At 33.1% G+C, this 18,988-nt stretch overlaps 1 long non-coding RNA gene across 2 annotated transcripts in view; it reads right to left on the bottom strand.

Moving 5' to 3' along the window:
* Positions 1-211, bottom strand: part of LOC111093510 — a 31,265-nt gene extending 31,054 nt beyond the window's left edge. The window contains exon 1 of one of the 2 annotated variants that reach the window (XR_005381948.1): positions 140-211. This is a non-coding gene — a long non-coding RNA (uncharacterized LOC111093510). The remainder of the gene's footprint in view (positions 1-139) is intronic. The other variant, XR_005381949.1, reaches the window with a different exon arrangement.
* Positions 212-18,988: the final 18,777 nt, after the last annotated feature.

Below are 18,988 nucleotides of genomic sequence, written 5' to 3'. Positions count from 1 at the left end.
TTTTAGGATTTTTTTTTGAAATATTTAATCTCTTTTATAGATGAAAAGCTTTAAAATTGGTGAAAAATCAAGGCTTCAGTAAGTTAAAATAGTTGCCGAAAGTTACAGTGCTAACAAGTGACAGAGATAAGATACAAACCTTATGACAGAGAATCTGCTATTCCTCTCAGTATCCCATACTGCCTTTCTGTATAAATTATGTAGACAATGGATTTTAAGCTCTGTTTAGAATACTACATGAGTCAGAATGTTCCTGAAGAGAATCTTTTTTTTTTTTTTTTGACTAAAGTGAAACTCAATAATTGATTCATTACTGATAGGAAATAACTCAAATTTTGTTTTAAGGCCTAGAATGGGACAAACTTGTAAAAATGCCATACATCAAAATGTTTGAAACTCAGTACAAAACAGGAAAAATAAAGACAACTTAGAATCTTAAAATTCTAAGATTCTAGTAGATCATTGCAGAAAAATAAAAGAAATAACTTTTTGAAGTCTTGGAAACTTAAAAATCCATATGATTGTAGATTTTTTTAAATGAATACTAATTATTCAGTAAATCTCTTTAACAAGGTTAATAAATGTAATACTTCTCAGTAATATTTCTGGTTTATCTATTGTTTTTGTTATAGTTATTTCACTCACATTTAAATATGCATTTCCACTATTAATTTCCTTAAGCCCTTTCTAGAAGTAGGTGTAGTGTAAACAGATGACTGAACCTAAATTTGTTAGACTCCCAAAGCCTGGTCTAAGTGCCTCCAGGACCTAAAATGTGGGCTGGCACAATAATAATGCTTAATAATATTTTTGGAAAGAAGAAAGTAAGTAATGAAGTAAGAAATGGAAGTACAAAGAAAAGAAAATTGAGAAGCAGTATAACAGTTTATAGTAGGGTTTTTTTTTAAGATTTTATTTATTTATTTGACAGAGAAAGAGACAGCATGAGCAGGGAGAGGGGCAGAGCGAGAGAGAAACAGGAATGCGGGACTTGATCCTGGGACCCAATCATCATGACCTGAGTCGAAGACAGATGTTCAACTGACTAAGCCCCCCAGGTGTTCCTATAATAGTTTTCTATCCTTCACAACAAATTACCACAACATTAGTTGTTTAAAATAACATATTTATTATTTCACAATCCTTGAGTAAGGTCTCTGAGCACCTAATAGCTGAACCATTTGCTCAGAATCTCATGAAGATGCAGTAAAAGATGTTGGCCACACTGCATTCCTATCTGGAGGCTAAACTTTGGAAGAATCCACCTGCAAATTCATTCAGGCTATTGACAGAATAACCTTCCTGGCTCTCAACTTGAAGCTGCTCTCACATCTTGCTGGTTGTACACAGTGCCTTCCATGTTTTTAACTTACATCATTATTACTCACAAACTCATTTCAAGATGAAAATGGAGCCCAGCTGATACATTGTTTATAGCCTCATGAGATCTCAGGAAAATACTAAGGTTAGCCGTGCCCAGACTCCTGATTCACAGCTACTGGAAACAAAAAATATGAATGAAGAAGCTTTGAAAGCTGGAGAAGTGTCATATCAATATGTTGTTATAGATCATGATGAAGAGCGCGGATTTTATTCTAGGTGTTATTCTTAATCGAAGGCAAGAGACATCTCTTCTCTGTTCCTTCAGTCTCCCTCCAGCTATGCTCTGATAAAGGAAGAAGATTAGGTAGGAACAAAGATGTGGACCTCTATATGTCTTTCCCTTCTTACCCCAGATGCTTTAGGTGCCTGAGACTCAAGAATTTTCTGCCCAAGTAGCTCTACGTTGGTTTTAAAGGCCTACTCAGTTTCATTCTCCAGAAGGCATACTGCATAAACAATGCATTCACTTGAGTCTCAAAGTGTGGCTATTTTCAAGGGGTATAGACATAGCTAGAATGTAAAAGTTGGAATGACCAAATTCATGCAGGGGCTATACCTTGAGATCTTAGGCAAGGTAATGGAATGTGGGAGAAGCAGGGCAGAATTTCAGTGAGACTCTTTGTGCCTGGGGGCCCCATGTGGGACCATATATAGTATAGAATTCTGAGGAAGGTACAAGTTCCAAATTCAAAGCTGTATGATGACATATTGTCAAGGCAGGCAGACAACATATTTTATTTAACATTTTATTATTATTGCATATAACTTAAAATATTCAAACAAATTTCAATATATGGTATATATGCTACCATATCTAATCTTATCTTGGACCCTATCAGTATTCATGACGGTCTTGGTAACACTTATGAGTAGGGAGTGACAATATCTGATTTCTTTAAGAACACACAGGCTGCCATGTGGTGAATGAATTTTAGGGAATTATAAGTAGGAGTAGAGTTACCCATTAGAGGCTATAATAGCAGTTCAAGGGGAGCTGGTAATAGCTCGAAGTAGGTAGGGAAGAGGGAAGCTGAGAAGGGGGCACCTTTGTTACTGCTTTGAAAGGAGACATAATCAAATTTGTTGATGAATTAGATAAGGATGGCTAGGGAAAGTGAGATATAAAACATGATTAGTAGTTCTATGGGTTGAACAGTTCATTTAATCATAATGAGTTTAGTCTCATCTGCTACCTCTTGGAGCTTGTGTAAGAGAAAACTTTGAGGTCGCCTGGAGAAAGGGATATTACTCAGTAATATCTAACTTTTTTACAAATCCAATCATTTAATCTCTACATATCACCTTTTCTAAACATCAGTTTATGTCACGTGTCCTCTTACCCTTGATTGATATATTTAAAATTTTTTTTGTGTCCATTTATTTGAGAAATGCATAGTGTCCTATTATCAAATGCTGAAAGCCAGGGAGAAGCATTTATTTCCACACATTTGAATTGTATTTGGTTTAAAGATATGTAAGTAGATTTATATAACACCTGTGAGGATTTGATACTGTCTGCAGAAATGAAAGACCCACAATAAGAAATGTCAGACTTGTCAAAAAAAATAGGCCTCTCCAGGCATAGAAAAGCAATATTTTTGCAACAGTTCACGTATGTTAAATAACTGATTGCCCTAACCATTAGGCCAATTTGACATATTTCTTAATTCACTGTATTTTACATGAGAAGGTAAAAATGTGTATCAATATCAAAATAACGTGAATAGATTTTGTGCTAGAGAATTGTTTTACTTTACATACAATCTATGCATTTCTATCTTATAAATACAATACTAAAAGCCAGGTTTTATAGTACATTGAATTTTAGTTTCCTTTGTATCTTTTGTCAGTTATATGTAATACCAAATATACAGATGAATATAAAAATAATTGAGAGTTGTACAACTATTATAAGAGTGTTTCAAGATTTCTGGATGATAAATAATATGTTATAATAAATATGCATGTGATAATATTATCTTAATTTGCATGTAGATGTTTTGACATATTGGTAGTTTTGCAGGTTGGGACTAGATGATAATAAAATTTTAAAAGTCAGGGAGAAAGAAGAAGCTTTAGAATTGTCAGGACAAATTATTAAATTAAATCTTGGATGGAAATTGAGTCTCCTTTTGGCCATTAAGTTGATCTATTTAGAGAAAAGACCTATAAATACATACACAGGAGTCGCAGTGAGATACTCTACACTGACCATAAAGAATTAGTAGTTATTACATAAACAATTAATTGCACACTTACTTGGAATATTACTCAGCTGAAGGTATCAGGATTCAGTAGAGAACAGTGGGGAAAACCAACCACTTAACATTTGGCATTAAAGAATGTAGTACATGAAGGAGACTTGGCAGGAACTTCAGACTGAGAACAAAATGAGATAGTACAGAAATAGCAGAGGTTCCTTCTCCCCTACCCCCACCCCTTAAAGAGGGAGTATCCAACAGTATTAAAATTTAAAAATGAGATCAAGTAACTTAAAAGTAATATATATATATATATATATATTTCAATTTGTCAGATGGATATCAGTGTCTGAGCAGCTAGATGATATTGGTGCTAATAGTTTCTGAAGAGTGATTGGGTAAATCCAGCTCACAGTGGTTTAAAGTGAAGATAAGTGGTTGAGAAAGGATGACATCAAATGGAGACCAATATTTCAGGTATTTATCAATGAGACCCAGAAAAGAGTGAGAGTAGTGATAGCTCTCAGCCTGATTTGTGTGCAAATTGCTTTACCTCATCTGTTGTGTCCCTTACTGACTGAATAATTAGCTAAACAATCTTTACTCATCTGCAAAATGGTCCTAATAATATAATCTGAGAGGATGTTTATGTTTACTAGTAGGCAATTTGATGGTGAACATTAGATGAAATGTGCCGATTGAAAACAACTTACGTTGAACTAGTCAATTTGACATTTATTACTGTAACTTAATACTTAATACTTAAAAAATATTTAAGATAGAATGGGCATCACAATTTTCCATTAAATGTATTATTATTTACATATAGTATATGTAATATAGTGATGTATAGTGATGGTATAATAATTTCCACTGATTTTATAGAATTTTGCATTTTTAAAAAAATCTCATGAATTAACTCCTTAATACATCTTTAATAAACTGTATATGAACAAAGGAATACCCTTTAATGAGCAGAGGGTTGATTAGAGTGTCTCTTTCTTTCTTTCTTTCTTTCTTTCTTTCTTTCTTTCTTCTCTTTCTTTCTTCTTTCTTTCTTTCTTTCTTCTTTCTTTCTTTCTTTCTCTTTCTTTCTTTCTTTCTTTCTTTCTTTCTTTCTTTCTTTCTTTCTTTCTTCTCTTTCTTTTCTTTCTTTCTTTCTTTCTTTCTTTCTTTCTTTCTTTCTTTCTTTCTTTCTCTTTCTTTCTTTTCTTTCCCTTTTTTCCCTTTCTTGCATTTTTTCTTTCTCTGTAGATATTCTAAGTCTACTTTTTTTAAGATACATGAAAAAGAGTAACATTTCACAGAGACAAAGAAAATCTTTAAAAATGGTGGCATATATAACCAAATGATATGTCCCATGGTTAATATGCAAATTTAATCTTAATTGCTCTAATATATTAGATTAGACTGTCGTAGAAAAATGAGGTTAAGAGATAAATTTAAATAAATGTACCCAGGGATGCCTGGGTGGCACAGCGGTCGAGCATCTGCCTTTGGCTCCCCAGATCCTGGGATCAGGTCCCACATCAGGCTGTTCGTGGGGAACCTGCTTCTCTTTCTGCCTGTGTCTCTGCCTCTCTCTTTCGGTGTCTCTCATGAATAAATAAATAAATAGAATCTTTAAAAAAAATAAGCGTATTCAAGCAGACCAAAGGTATTACATTTTTTCCAGCATGTTTCTGCTCTTCTAGGTATGCTTCTCTTAGAATTGTAGCTTACTGAATTACTCTCACAACATTTTTAGTTCTCCACTAAGGAATAGAGATTTTGACCCTTTTTTTTTTTTAATGTTTTATTTACTTATTCATGATAGACAGAGAGAGAGAGAGAGGCAGAGACACAGGCGGAGGGAGAAGCAGGCTCCATGCAGGGAGCCCGACGTGGGACTCCATCCCAGGTCTCCAGGATCACGCCCTGGGCTGAAGGCGACGCTAAACTGCTGAGCCACCCAGGGATACCCGCGATTTAGATCCTATTACTAATTGATTATACATTTCTGGGATGCCTGGGTGGCTCAGCAGTTAAGCATCTGTCTGCCTTTGGCTCAGGGTGTGATCCTGGGGTCCTGGTGGGATTGAATCCCACATTGGGTTCCCTGCATGGATCCTGCTTCTCCCTCTGCCTGTGTCTCTGCCTCTCTCTCTTTCTCTGTGTTTGTGTCTTTCATGAATAAATAAATAAAATCTTAAAAAAAAATAAATCCACACATTTCAAGCTAGAAAGCAAGTCTACTGCATGCTTAGAACATCATGTTAGTGAAAGTGTAATTACCTTGGATATCATGAAGTAATTTGGTCACATTGTTGGGCATACTTGAGAATTCATTAATAAATTCCTACAATAGTTTCTGTGTGTCATGATTTAAACAATCAATTGCATGTCACATTTGCTGTTCTATTAAAGTTAAACAAAAAGAGTATCAGAGTATATTTACTAGATTCTAGACATCTTATTATACAACTGTTAGTTATAAACATATATGCTTGGCTTATAATATTGATTTTTATAAAATTGTGTTTAATCACTTTGGATCTATTTTTTCATTTAATTTTTGTAAGATTTATAGAATAATTTATACATGTGTAAGTAAATTTACATAAAATTTTCATCTGTGAAAATATTCCATAAATTCTTAGTTTGCCTAAAAGAATTGCTTAGTTTTATTGAGTAGACAGACATTTACACAGTTGTTTTGAAATGCATTATACTAATGGATATAATGCTCATTTCCATGATGGGGGAATCAAAGAAACAAACAAAAAGTAGAATGACAGATACAGTTGACATTATTAATAATGACATTGCTCCAAGCAAAATCATTTTGAAATGCTACAAAATGAACTTTAGGACTACAATAAAAAGGGCATCAATATTTAGAAAATGGTTGATTTAGACTAACACCCTTTAAACTTAAAAAAAAAAAAAAACTTAAAAGAACACTGGCCAATGTCTTTGGATTAAATTATACTCATCTTCAGAAATAGAAGCTTAACTTTATAAAAGACAAGATATGATGAAATGTAATAGATATAAGACTGCACTACCTCCTCAAATTTTATGTTTTTCAAGGTTTTTCAGATTTTTAAAATATTTTTAAATATTTTATTTATTCATCTGGTAAAGAGATAAAGCAAGAGAGAGAGAGCACAAGCAGTGAACAGGGGCAGAGGCAGAAGGAGAAACAGACTCCCCACTGAGCAAGGAGCCCAATGCGGGGCTAAATCCCCGGACTCTGGGATCATGATCTGAGCTTGAAGTCAGATGCTTAGCTGACTGAGCCACCCAGGTGTCATTCAAATTTTTATTTTAACACCAGTTAACATATAGTGTATAATTAGTTTTGGGAGTGGAATTTAGTGATTCATCACTTATATCCAACACTCAGTGCTCATCACAAGTGCCCTCCATATTACTCATTATCTATTTATCCCTTGTTCCCACCCACTTTTCCTCCAGCAATTGTTTGTTCTCTGTGGTTAAGAATATCTTTTTATGGTTTATATTCCTCTCCCTCTTTTGTTTTCTTTCCCTTATTCCATCTGTTTTGTTTCTTAAATTCCACATGAGAGAAATTCATGGTAATATGGCATTTGTCTTTTTCTGACTGACTTATTTCAATTAGCATAATACATTCTAGCTCCATCCACATAATTGTAAATAGCAAAATATTATTATTTTTATGGCTGAGTAATATTCCATCACATGTGTATATCACCTCTTCTTTATTCATCATCTAATGGACATTTGGGCTCTCTCCATCATTTGGCTATTGTTGATAATGCATAAACATCAGAATGCATGCATGCGTCCCTTCAAATCAATATTTTTGTATCCTATGGGTTAATACCTAGTAGTGCAATTGTTGAGTCTAGGGTAGTTCTAATTTCAACTTTTTGAGGAATCTCCATACTTTATGTCACAGTGGTTGTACCCATTTACATTCCTATCAACAGTGTAAAACGGCATACATATTTAGAGACTAATACATCATCTGTGAAAATTTACTCTGATTTGTTTTCTAATATTTTGTTGTTGCTATTGCTCTATTCCTTTCAAATCAAATCCACTCCTTTTGATAGTTTTTTCCCAGCATTATGTAATTTTATATTAATATTTAGAATTTTATGAATTTTGTTTTATAATGATAATAGTTCCTTAAAACCTTTAAAGGTGATATTGCGTGTATTTATGTTTTACTTAAAATTAAACCAAACCACACTTAACTTTCTTATTAGGATCTATATTTGAACATCACAAGTTGTCATCTAGCATCTAACAAAAATGGTAAAGTTTAGATGCTAATAATACAAACATTTCGGCTTCCTTTAATTTTGATCAACACCAGATAATTAGTTTAGTGACTGTAATGTGTGAGTATTGGCGACATTTAAATCAATGAATCATTGATTACTATACTGAATATTAGAAATGAATACTCATTGAAATTGAATATTCATAATATGTGGATTGACTGAATGTTTAAGAAAGTGTTCAAATTTGCATGAATGTGAAATCAAAGTCTAGCCAAGACTATACCCTGTGCCTTTAGGAATGATAACTAAACCTTACTTCCTAAAATACCCTGTGTCAAGTCTAGGCTTTTGTTTGAAAGACTTCTTCTCAGTGTTACCTATAAGATCAATAGTCCCCTGTCTCTGACCTATTAGTGCATTTTTTTTTTGCATACCCTTCATGAAAGGTGTGTTTGAAACTCCTGAAAGGGAGGAGGAGAAGGAGGAAAGGAGGAGAGGAGAAGGGAGGAAGGAAGAAAAGAAGGAAGGAAGGAAAGAAGGAAGGTACTGCATTGTACTTACAGAATATAATGTGTGAATTATTTTGTACCTTCCTTAAAAAAAACAGCTATTTCTTTGTTAAATATTCTTATAAGATGGTAGCAGATTTGGCTGAGTAATGTTCTGTTGAATAGATAGTAAAATTTCTAGGTGATAAACTTAGATGTCTAGCTGAGCAGACTTCTAAGCAAGTGTTAAAAGCTGAAGCCTGATTTATCTTTTCTGCTTGTATTAAAATGACAGAGGACAGAAATAATGTGAAGAAGAAATTGTTAAGCAAAAAGAAACTAGAACTAGAAATTTGAAAATTTACAGCCTAACTATATTGGAAAAAAAAAATAGCAGAGTATGCTTCAAGGAGAATGCCAAGGGTGGTGAGACAAAAGTTTGCTAAAGAGATTTGGTTTGTGACTTGTGGATTGAATTGACTATTTTAGTTGAAATGCTGCCAGCTTGGATTGAAGGGGAGACCAAGATGGGATAAAATGAAGGAAGACAGTGGCAGGTACTACTTTGACATCTGGGGAATAGGGCAATGATAGTCCAGTTGCTGAGAACTATAATTCTCCTCTCAGCTACCTAGAGCAACACAACCATTTTCCCTTGCATGGCTTAGACAAAGTTTAAGAGAAAATTAATCAACTTACATAAAGTTAGAAGAAATTATGCAGAACTTAACAAAGAGGAAGGTAAAAATGAGAAACATAAAAGAGTAATTAAGAGATGGGAAGGAGAAAACTGTATGTTTTGTTCAAAACATTTTGGGAGTTCAGAAAATTAAGAGAGATAGAAAAGACAGGAAGAGTCAAATACAGAGACTGTAACACAGGAAATATTAGAAGCTATAATGACTGTTAATAAATATCCCCTAGAAACAGTAAATATATGGCTTAACATCAACAGACATTGACACTTAAAAACAATTTTAATGATATTTTTACATCCTTAAAATTATATACAGGATATGTGCATGTGTAGGAAATGGGAAAATAGAATTAAATTACTCTAAGTATTTTATTTTTTAAGAAAAATGAAAATGTAAATTTTAAAATTTGATTTTTTATATATATATATATATATGATTTTATTTATTCATGAGAGACACAGAGAGGGAGAGAGAGAGAGAGGCAGAGACACAGGCAGAGGGAGAAGCAGGCTCCATGCATGGAGCCCAACGTGGGACTCGATCTCAGGACTCCAGGATCCCGCCCTGGGCCGAAGGCGGTGCTAAACCACTGAGCCACCGGGGCTCCCCGGATTAAATATATATCTAAAATGATTAGCAAAAGTAAAAATGGCAAGAATAATTTCAATCTAATGAGACATTGTTCTATCAGTTACTATTTTGTATAGTATTAACTCAAAATTAGATAACTTAAAAACAGTAATTATTAGTTCTCATAATATCTGTGGCTAAAGAATTGAAGTGGCTTAGTTGGGCCATTCTGACTCAGGGTCTGTCATGAGGTTGCAGCACAATAATAATATGGTGCTTGAATTATCTCAAAGATTTTTACATTTGGTAATTGGGATGGGAATACAGAATGAACAGCTCAGAGCTGGAACATCTGTAGCTCTTCAGGAATCTCCTTTTTTCCTTGTTATCTAGCCAGGATGGATAAAGTGGCCAGAACTCTCACTTTTAAAACATGTGTTCTTCTATGGTCAACTAATCTTCAATAAAGCAGGAAAGAATACCCACTGGAAAAAAAGAGTCTCTTCAACAAATGGTGTTGGGAAAACTGGACAACAACATGCAGAAGAATAAAACTGGACCGCTTAAATCATACAGAAAAATAAATTAAAAATGGATGAAAGACCTAAATGTAAGACATGAACCCATAAAAATCCTTGAAGAGAACACAGGGAATCATATCTTTGACATTGGCTCTAGCAACATTTTTCTAGATATGTCTCCTGAGGCAAGGGAAACAAAAGCAAAAATAAACTATTGGGACTTCATCAAGATAAAAAGCTTTTGCACAGCAAAGGAAATAATCAACAAAACAAAAAGACAACCTAAGGAATGGGAGAAGATATTTGCAAATGACATATCAGATAAAGGCCTAGTATCCAAAATCTATAAAGAACTTACCGAACTCAACAACCAAAAAACATAAAATCAAATCAAGAAAAGGGGAGAAGACATGAACAGACATTTCTCAAAGAATAATACAAATGGCCAACAGATACATGAAAAATGCCCAACATCACTCATCATCAGGGAAATAAAAATCAAAACCACAATGAGATTTTATTTATTAAATATATCTCACACCAGTCAGAATAGCTAAAATTAATGACTCAGGAAACAACAGATGTTGGTGAAGCTGTGGAGAAATGGGAACCCTCTTACACTCTTGATGGGAATGTAAACTGGTGCAGCCACTATAGAAAACAATATGCAATTTCCTCAGAAAGTTAAAAAAGAACTACCTTATGACCCAGCAATTGCACCTATTTATCAAAAGGATAAAAAATACTGATTTGAAGGGGCACATGCATCCTAATATTTATAACAGCAATATTCACAACTGCCAAAATGTGGAAAGAGGAAAAAAAATATGGAAAGAGTCCAGATGTTCAATGATGGTTGAATGGATAAAGAAGATGATTGAAAGGAATATTACTCAGCCATGAAAGAATGAAATATTGTCATTTGCAACAATGTGGATAGAACTAAAGTGTATTATGCAGAGTGAAATAAGTCAATCAGAGAAAGACAAATACCATAAGATTTCACTCATATGTAGAATTTAAGAAACAAAACCAATGAACATATGGGAAGGGAAGGAAAAATAAAGTAAAATAAAAACAGAGAGAGAGAGAGAGATAAGCCATAAGACACCCTTAACTCTAGGGAACAAAAGTTTGCAGAATAGGTTTCCTAGGTCTAAGAGTTGCAAGAAAAAGATGTTGGTGAAAGGATTCAAACTTCCAATTATAAACAAATAAGTTCTGGGGATCTAACATACAGCATGGTAATTATGGTTAATAATACTATATTATGTACCCCAGAGTTGTTAAGAGAGTAGATCTTAAATGTTCTCAGAAAAATCAAATGGTAATTATGTGATGCGATGATGAAGGTATTAACTAATGTTATGGTGGTAGTCACTTTTTAACATATGTGTATTAAATAAATGCTTTGTACACCTTAAAAATATATATAAAATAAAACGTGTTCTGAGAGAAATCTAGGTGAAATTCATATTTCTATCACATCACCTTCCACCACATTCTGTTGATTAAACACACACATTCCACTGAAGTTGAAGGGGAAGGAATATCACTTTCAAAGGAGGGTGTCCCAATTTTTAAAATACTCCTTTGATATTTATTTTCTCTATGCTGGTGCCTTCAAAAGTTGGCTGGTACCTTCCCTAAAAAATATTCTACTTTTTAAGGAAGTTTAGAATCACAGCAACCATTGTTGAGCAGAAGGTACAGAGATTTCCCATATGCCTCTGATTTCCCTCACATCAATATCTCTACCACAGTGGCACATTTGTTATAATTGATGAACCTATTTTGACACATTATTATCACTTAAAGTCTGTAGCTTACATTAGGGTTCACTCTAGGTATTGTTCATTCTATGGATTTGCACAAATGTGTAATGGCATGTATCCACTATTATAGTATCATACAGAGTAGTTTTGCTACCCTAAAAATCTATGCTCTTCCAGTTCATTTCCCCCCTCCTGTAACTCCTGAAAAAAATATAAGTAATAATATTACTTATTGTAAGCAATAAGGTAATATTACCTCCGTAGTTTTGAATTTTCAGAATGCTATATAGTTGGAATCATATATTATGTAGTCTTTTCATATTTCATTCTTTAACTTAGCAATTGCATTTAAGGTTCTTCCTTGCCTTTTCATGGTTTAATAGCTCATTTCTTTTTAGTGTTGAGTAATATGTCACTGGCTGGATGTACCACAGTTTATTTGTCCGTTCACCTATTGAAGGGCATCTTGATTGCCTCACGTTGTAGCAAATAAGAATAAAGCTGCAATAGATCTCTATGGGCAGGTTTTTTTGTGTAGACATATATTTTCAAGTCCTTTGGGAAAATACTAAAGAGCAAGATTTCTGGATTGTATGATAAAAATATATTTAAATTTGTATGAAACCACCAAACTATCTTCTAAAATGGCTATCCCATTTTGTATTCCCACTGGAAATGAATGAGAGTTCCTGTTATAACACGTCCTCACCAGCATTCAATATTGTCAGGGTCCTGGATTTTTGTTCTTCTAATAGGCACATAGTAGTAGTTCATTGTTGTAACTTGCATTTCTCTGATGACATATGGATGTGGATCATCTTTTCACATATTTATTTTCCATGTGTAAATCATCATTGGTGAAATGTCTATTAAGGTCTTTAGTCCATTTTTAATCTGATTGTTTTATTTTGAGGTTTAAAGAGGTTTTTAAAATATTTTCGATAAAAATCTCCAGTTAGGTATGCCTTTTGTGAACATTTTTTCATTCTCTTGACAGTGTCTTTTATAGAGGAGAAATTTTTAATGTTAATAAAGTCTAACTTATCTTTCTTTTTTTTTTTTTTTTTCCTTCATGGATCATGCCTTTGGTATTATATCCAAAAAGTCACCATAACACCCAAGGACATTTAGATTTTCTCCTATGTTACCTTTTAGGAGTTTTATAGTCATCAATTTTACACTTAGGTTTTTTTTTTAAGATTTTATTTATTTATTTATAAGAGACACAGAAAGAGAGGCAGAGATGAAGGCAGAGGGAGAAGCAGGCTCCATGCAGGGAGCCAAGTACTCAGCCTTAGTTATTTTGTACATATATATAATATATATGTACATATATATAATCCAGATACAATTGAAATCTCAAAAATGTCACTAGTATATATTAGGTATGTTTTAATTTCAGTAATTTTGTTTGAAGAGTATTTTTTAAGTTTAAATGTTTATATATATATATATTATAAATTTATTTTTTATTGGTGTTCAATTTGTCAACATATAGAATAACACCCAGTGCTCATCCCGTCAAGTGCCCCCCTCAGTGCCCCTCACCCAGTCACCCCCACCCCCCGCCCTCCTCCCCTTCCACCACCTCTAGTTCGTTTCCCAGAGTTAGGAGGAGTCTTTATGTTCTGTCTCCCTTTCTGATATTTCCTACCCATTTCTTCTCCCTTCCCTTCTATTCCCTTTCACTATTATTTATATTCCCCAAATGAATGAGAACATATAATGTTTGTCCTTCTCCGACTGACTTACTTCACTCAGCATAATACCCTCCAGTCACCTCGGGTCTATAACACCAGTCCATAATACCCTCCCTCACGTCGAAGCAAATGGTGGGTATTTGTCGTTTCTAATGGCTGAGTAACATTCCATTGTATACATAAACCCGCACATCTTCTTTATCTATTCATCTTTCGATATTTATTTATTTATTCACGAGAGACACAGAGAGAGAAGCAGAGACATTAGGCAGAGGGAGAAGCAGGCTCCTCGCAGGAAGCCTGAGGTAGGACTGGATCCCAGATCCCAGGATCAGGCACTGAGCCGAAGGCAGACACTCAACCACTGAACCACTCAGGCTTCCCATCGAAGAGTTTTCACAATTAAAAAAAAAAAGCTTTTTTTCCTCTGTCCTTCAAAAATATATTTTTAATCCTCTAGGTTTTAAAATATTGTATCTCCTATGAGCCTTTCATGAGCTATGCCACATCACAGATTAATCAATACCTGTTTTATTTTTTACACCAATCACATTTTTCATTATTGGAAAATTTCTCAAAAATATATTTGAGTTTCTACAGGGAGGGGACATGTATAAAATTATATATATATATATATATAATTTTAGTCTATATATAGACTATATAATATATATATAGTTGAGATTATATATTGAGATTATATATTTGAGATATATATATAGATATATATATCTCAATCATATAGATAGATAGATAGATAGATAGATATATGATCCTGTAAGTAGAGGATTTTTTGACTCAGATTTTTAAATAACTTTTTGATTGCTTAGTGATCCATAGGAAATAAGAATATCAGCATCTCTGGGTGGCTCACCGGTTTGGTGCCTGCCTCCGGCCCAGGGCTTGATCCTGAAGTCCTGGGATCGAGTCCCACATCGGGCTTCCTACATGGAGCCTCCTCCTCCTCTGCCTGTGTCTCTGCCTCTGTCTCTCTGTGTGTCTCTCATGAATAAATAAATAAAATCTTAAAAAAAAAAGAAAATAAGAATATCACTATTAGGACATTTTTAGGTTATTCTATTGCATCATAATAAAGCATCTTTAGAAGATTTATTAAAGAAGTTGAAATCTTACATAGAAAAAGGAATAAAGGTATGCCTGGGTGGCTCAGTGGTTGAGCATCCACCTTCAGACAGGGCGTGATCCAGGAGTTCTGGGATCGAGTTCCCACATCACGCTCCTTGTAGGGAGACTGCTTATGTCTCTGCCTCTTTCTCTCTGTGTCTAATGAGTGAATTAAAAAAAAAGAAGAAGGGGAAAAAATGTTAGAGGTAACATTTTTATTGGAAGATTTTTCAACTTTAAGGGACAATAAATATTACTTCTAATAGTCTTCTCATTCGTTTTTCATGTTCTTGGCCTTTAGCTTTCTGTCCCCTAAATTAAGTTGTATTTTTTTTCATTCTCTTCAATACTTTTCCCCTAGATAGATGGTTAAGCCTGAATCTCTTGAACCATGAGTTTTTTTTTGGTTTCTATACATTTCTCCTCTTCTAGAGTTTATGCCATCTTCTCTTCCCAAGAGAATAGCTAAGGGTCATAACTGACATAGGTATATGTTATTTTAAAACAATCACAATAAGACAGACCCTGAATGAATAGAGAAAGTGTATGTTTTCTTCAAGGTCCTTTATATAATTTCAAGGAGAAAACAGTTCAAAATTACATAGGAAGGAAAATAGGAAAGGAAATTTATGAGCTAAATTAGCATGAGACCAATTAGATTATTCAATATGCCTGGAACTTCCACAGAGAATTTGAGATTTGAGATTAAATCATCCATGGAGCCAATGACTCTTTAGAAATAAGCCAATTACATTATTCACTGAATGTGTTGATGACCTAAGAATTTTTTATGCTCTTACACTAATGAAATTGCAGTACTATGTTATATTCTGAAGCTAGCTTCATTTAAAAAATATTCAGAATTTGAGTGTAGAATTAGAAAATAAATCAGGTACATAATAAAACAATCTAAAATATAGCTTTATTTTCTAATAATGATGACTTTACAGATTATTTAGGAGCCAAATGTATAGAAGTTTTAAATATTACTTTAACGTTGTTCATAGATTGCAGAAATATTACCCCAGTCTTCAATAATTAGGGAGCTAAATTAACCTAAACAAAGAGTATTTAGTCAAAGGGGGAAAAAAGAAGTATGTTGATTAACAGTAAATAGAATCACTAAACAATGTTTGTCTGTAGAAGTAGAATTAGTCAAATAGATAAACTAGAAATTAGAAACTTATTTAGATGATTAGCAAATTCTTGTTGAATGTTGAAGGACTCTAGCACCTGCATTTTTTCAACTGTAGTTATTTTTATGACAAAAATTATTTTGACTTGAATAAAAATTACTTCAGCCATAATCCTCAATGACCACACATTCATTCAAAGTCAATATTTCAAGTATGTTTCCTTTGTTGTCATTTTTCTTTTCATGCTTCATATCTTTTTTCCTCTTTGAAAGTTATTTAATCATTCTGAGAAATATATATTTTCACAAATCTCTGTATTTATATCCCAATTTCTCTCTAGAAAATAGATATTCAATGAATATATCTGGTACTAATAGATGGATGAATATATAAATTATGGCTGGGAGGAAAATGCTATAAATATTTTTTGTTCTGGGAAATAAAAAAATGTTAGAACATTCATGGTTGAATTCAATTCTACATATATTTATCAAGGCCCTAGTATATTCTTGTCAATAATAACTATTATAGGCACTCATCATGAAACTAACTTGTCATAAATATAATTTAACAAAATTAAACAGATGGAGATTTAAAAACAGCAGCATGCATTCCACATAGTAATGATAAAACTATTTTTGGAAATTTCAAGGTATTTATCTCTGTGAAATAAATATATTGAAATATTTTGAATGAATTATTGGTAACATAGAAAACTATTAAACAGTATTTAAGTTACACATCACACATCTAGTATTTTTTCTATATTGGTATTTAATAAATTACCTATTTAATAAATTATCTATAGTGATACCTCTATACAATAATTTAGTCTATCAAGGCACTATATTTCTACGAATATACTTTTTCCATAATCTTTTTGAAAAATAACCATTGGTACACTTTCTTCAGGCTTACTATATCTGCATTTAAAGTGAAAATTTAACAAATTATAATCAATGAAGGATTTGACAAAGTGCAATAACTGGAAATTGCCAATAATCTATTTCTAATTTGTATTAAAAAGAAAAATGAGCTGAGTCATTGAATGCATTTATTTTTTTTTTTAATTTTTATTTATTTATGATAGTCACAGAGAGAGAGAGAGAGGGGCAGAGACATAGGCAGAGGGAGAAGCAGGCTCCATGCACCGGGAGCCCGATGTGGGATTTGATCCCGGGTCTCCAGGATCGCGCCCTGGGCCAAAGGCAGGCGCCAAACCGCTGTGCCACCCAGGGACCCCCTATCGAATGCATTTAAAAAGAAAATTGCAGTTAGTGTATATTGTGGCTAACAAGCTTTCAGGCACTGAATCATACAAAGGTTAATAATACATGCTTAAGAAGTTGAAGAAAACCTTTATTAATTTTATAGGAAGATTTTCAAATACCGGTGATAATGAAACATATTGTTTCAGACAACTTATCATATTTGGATATGAGATAGAAAAAGATGATACTATTTACCAGAGTTTTCATATTACTTTATCTCAGCACTACCATAGCAGTCTTGCAAATGTTATGAAGAAAGAGAAAAGCTTTGTTTTCTCATATTTGTATAGAAAATTGCCGTAAACATTAGAAAAATTATGGCTATGTAACACACAGTGGAAATATTTAGCAGTTGTTTTCTTGAACCATTCATTACTTAAAAGTAATTGATTTGTTCAAATTACAGTTTGAAGAAACTAGTTGTTTAGCATAATATGTTATTTTTGACATAATAACTTACATGATATTTCTTCTTACTAAATAAATGATCTTGGATTCCCACTTAACATCTTGTTAAAGGCATTATCATATCCCTAAACACACAAAAAAAACAAACAAACAAGCTTATGGGCATTATTTTCTGTCCCCCTCAATTACAGTGAGTCTTTCAGGGTGTAATATTTTTCTCTAATATGTGACATTAAAGTTTATATAAAAGAAGTAAAAAGAAAGAGAGTGAGAAAGAAAAGAACTAAAAGATCTCTCATGTATGTTTCACTTCTATATATTATGCAAAATTCTTAATATCAAATATTTTAAACTATAATTAAGGACTTAGTATAGCAAATTAATTTACATGACTATTAAACATACTCAAGAAAATTCATTTTTTATTCCAATAAAAAAGGTTCCCTGAAGCTAAAAAATATTTCCTTGCAACAAGACAAAAAAAAAAAAAAAAAAAAAAGATACAGTATTCCTAATTGCTGAGCTCTGAATTTGTTGTAGTATTGATGAGCAATGAAAGTTCTCACAGCCTCCAGTCCCATCTAAATGGATTTACTCATGTTTAGCATCACACAGCTACACCTATCCATTGTTTTTTTTAAATATATATAAAACTATATAAATTAAAACATATATAAAACATATATATAACCATTGTATATTTATATAAACTTAATGAAGCAGTAACTAGAAAGGCAGGCTATGTTTAATGGGGAATTATAAGTAACAACAAAAAGAGTAATTTTGACTACTTTTGATTTGAATTTAGTTTTTGCATATATTTTCAGTCTCATCTACACTTCACACTGTGCTTGAGATAACCAACAATTCTGTTACTATCTGCCCTGTCCCACTCTTCCTTCTACCTTCAAATACACATGAATACATTTAATCCGTATAAGTCCTTCTCTCTCTCTCTTTTTTTTTAAGATTTTATTTATTTATTCATGAGAGACATAGAGATTGAGAGACAGAGAGGCAGAGACACAGGCAGAGGGAGAAGCATCCACATGCGGGGGAGCCCATGTGGGACTCAATCCCAGGTCTCTAGGATCATGCCCTGGGCTGAAAGTGGCACTAAACCACTGAGCAACGCAGGCTGCCCTGTATAGGTTCTTCTCAATCTTCACACAACAAATAATATAAACCTCCCCACCACGCTATCCTCATTGAAAAACTTTCTTCCATTTTGTCGTATTTTCCCTTGTATCAATCATGTCACAATATCAGTTAAACATATTAACATGCAAATATCTATTAATAATTTACCTTTTGTCTATATAGAGATAAAGATAGGTGTGTGATTATGTTTCCAAATAATTATGTAAGTAAGATATCTGTGTTTTTATATATTGAAACATGACATGAATCTAATATTCTAACATCCAATCCTAATCATATCCTCAGTGCTTAATAC

The sequence above is a fragment of the Canis lupus genome, chromosome 31, assembly GCF_011100685.1.
Source record: "Canis lupus familiaris isolate Mischka breed German Shepherd chromosome 31, alternate assembly UU_Cfam_GSD_1.0, whole genome shotgun sequence".
In the NCBI taxonomy this organism is placed as follows: Eukaryota; Metazoa; Chordata; class Mammalia; order Carnivora; family Canidae; genus Canis; species Canis lupus.
The sequence above is the reverse complement of the archived record's forward strand: the minus strand, read 5'-3'. Positions and strand labels throughout refer to the sequence as shown.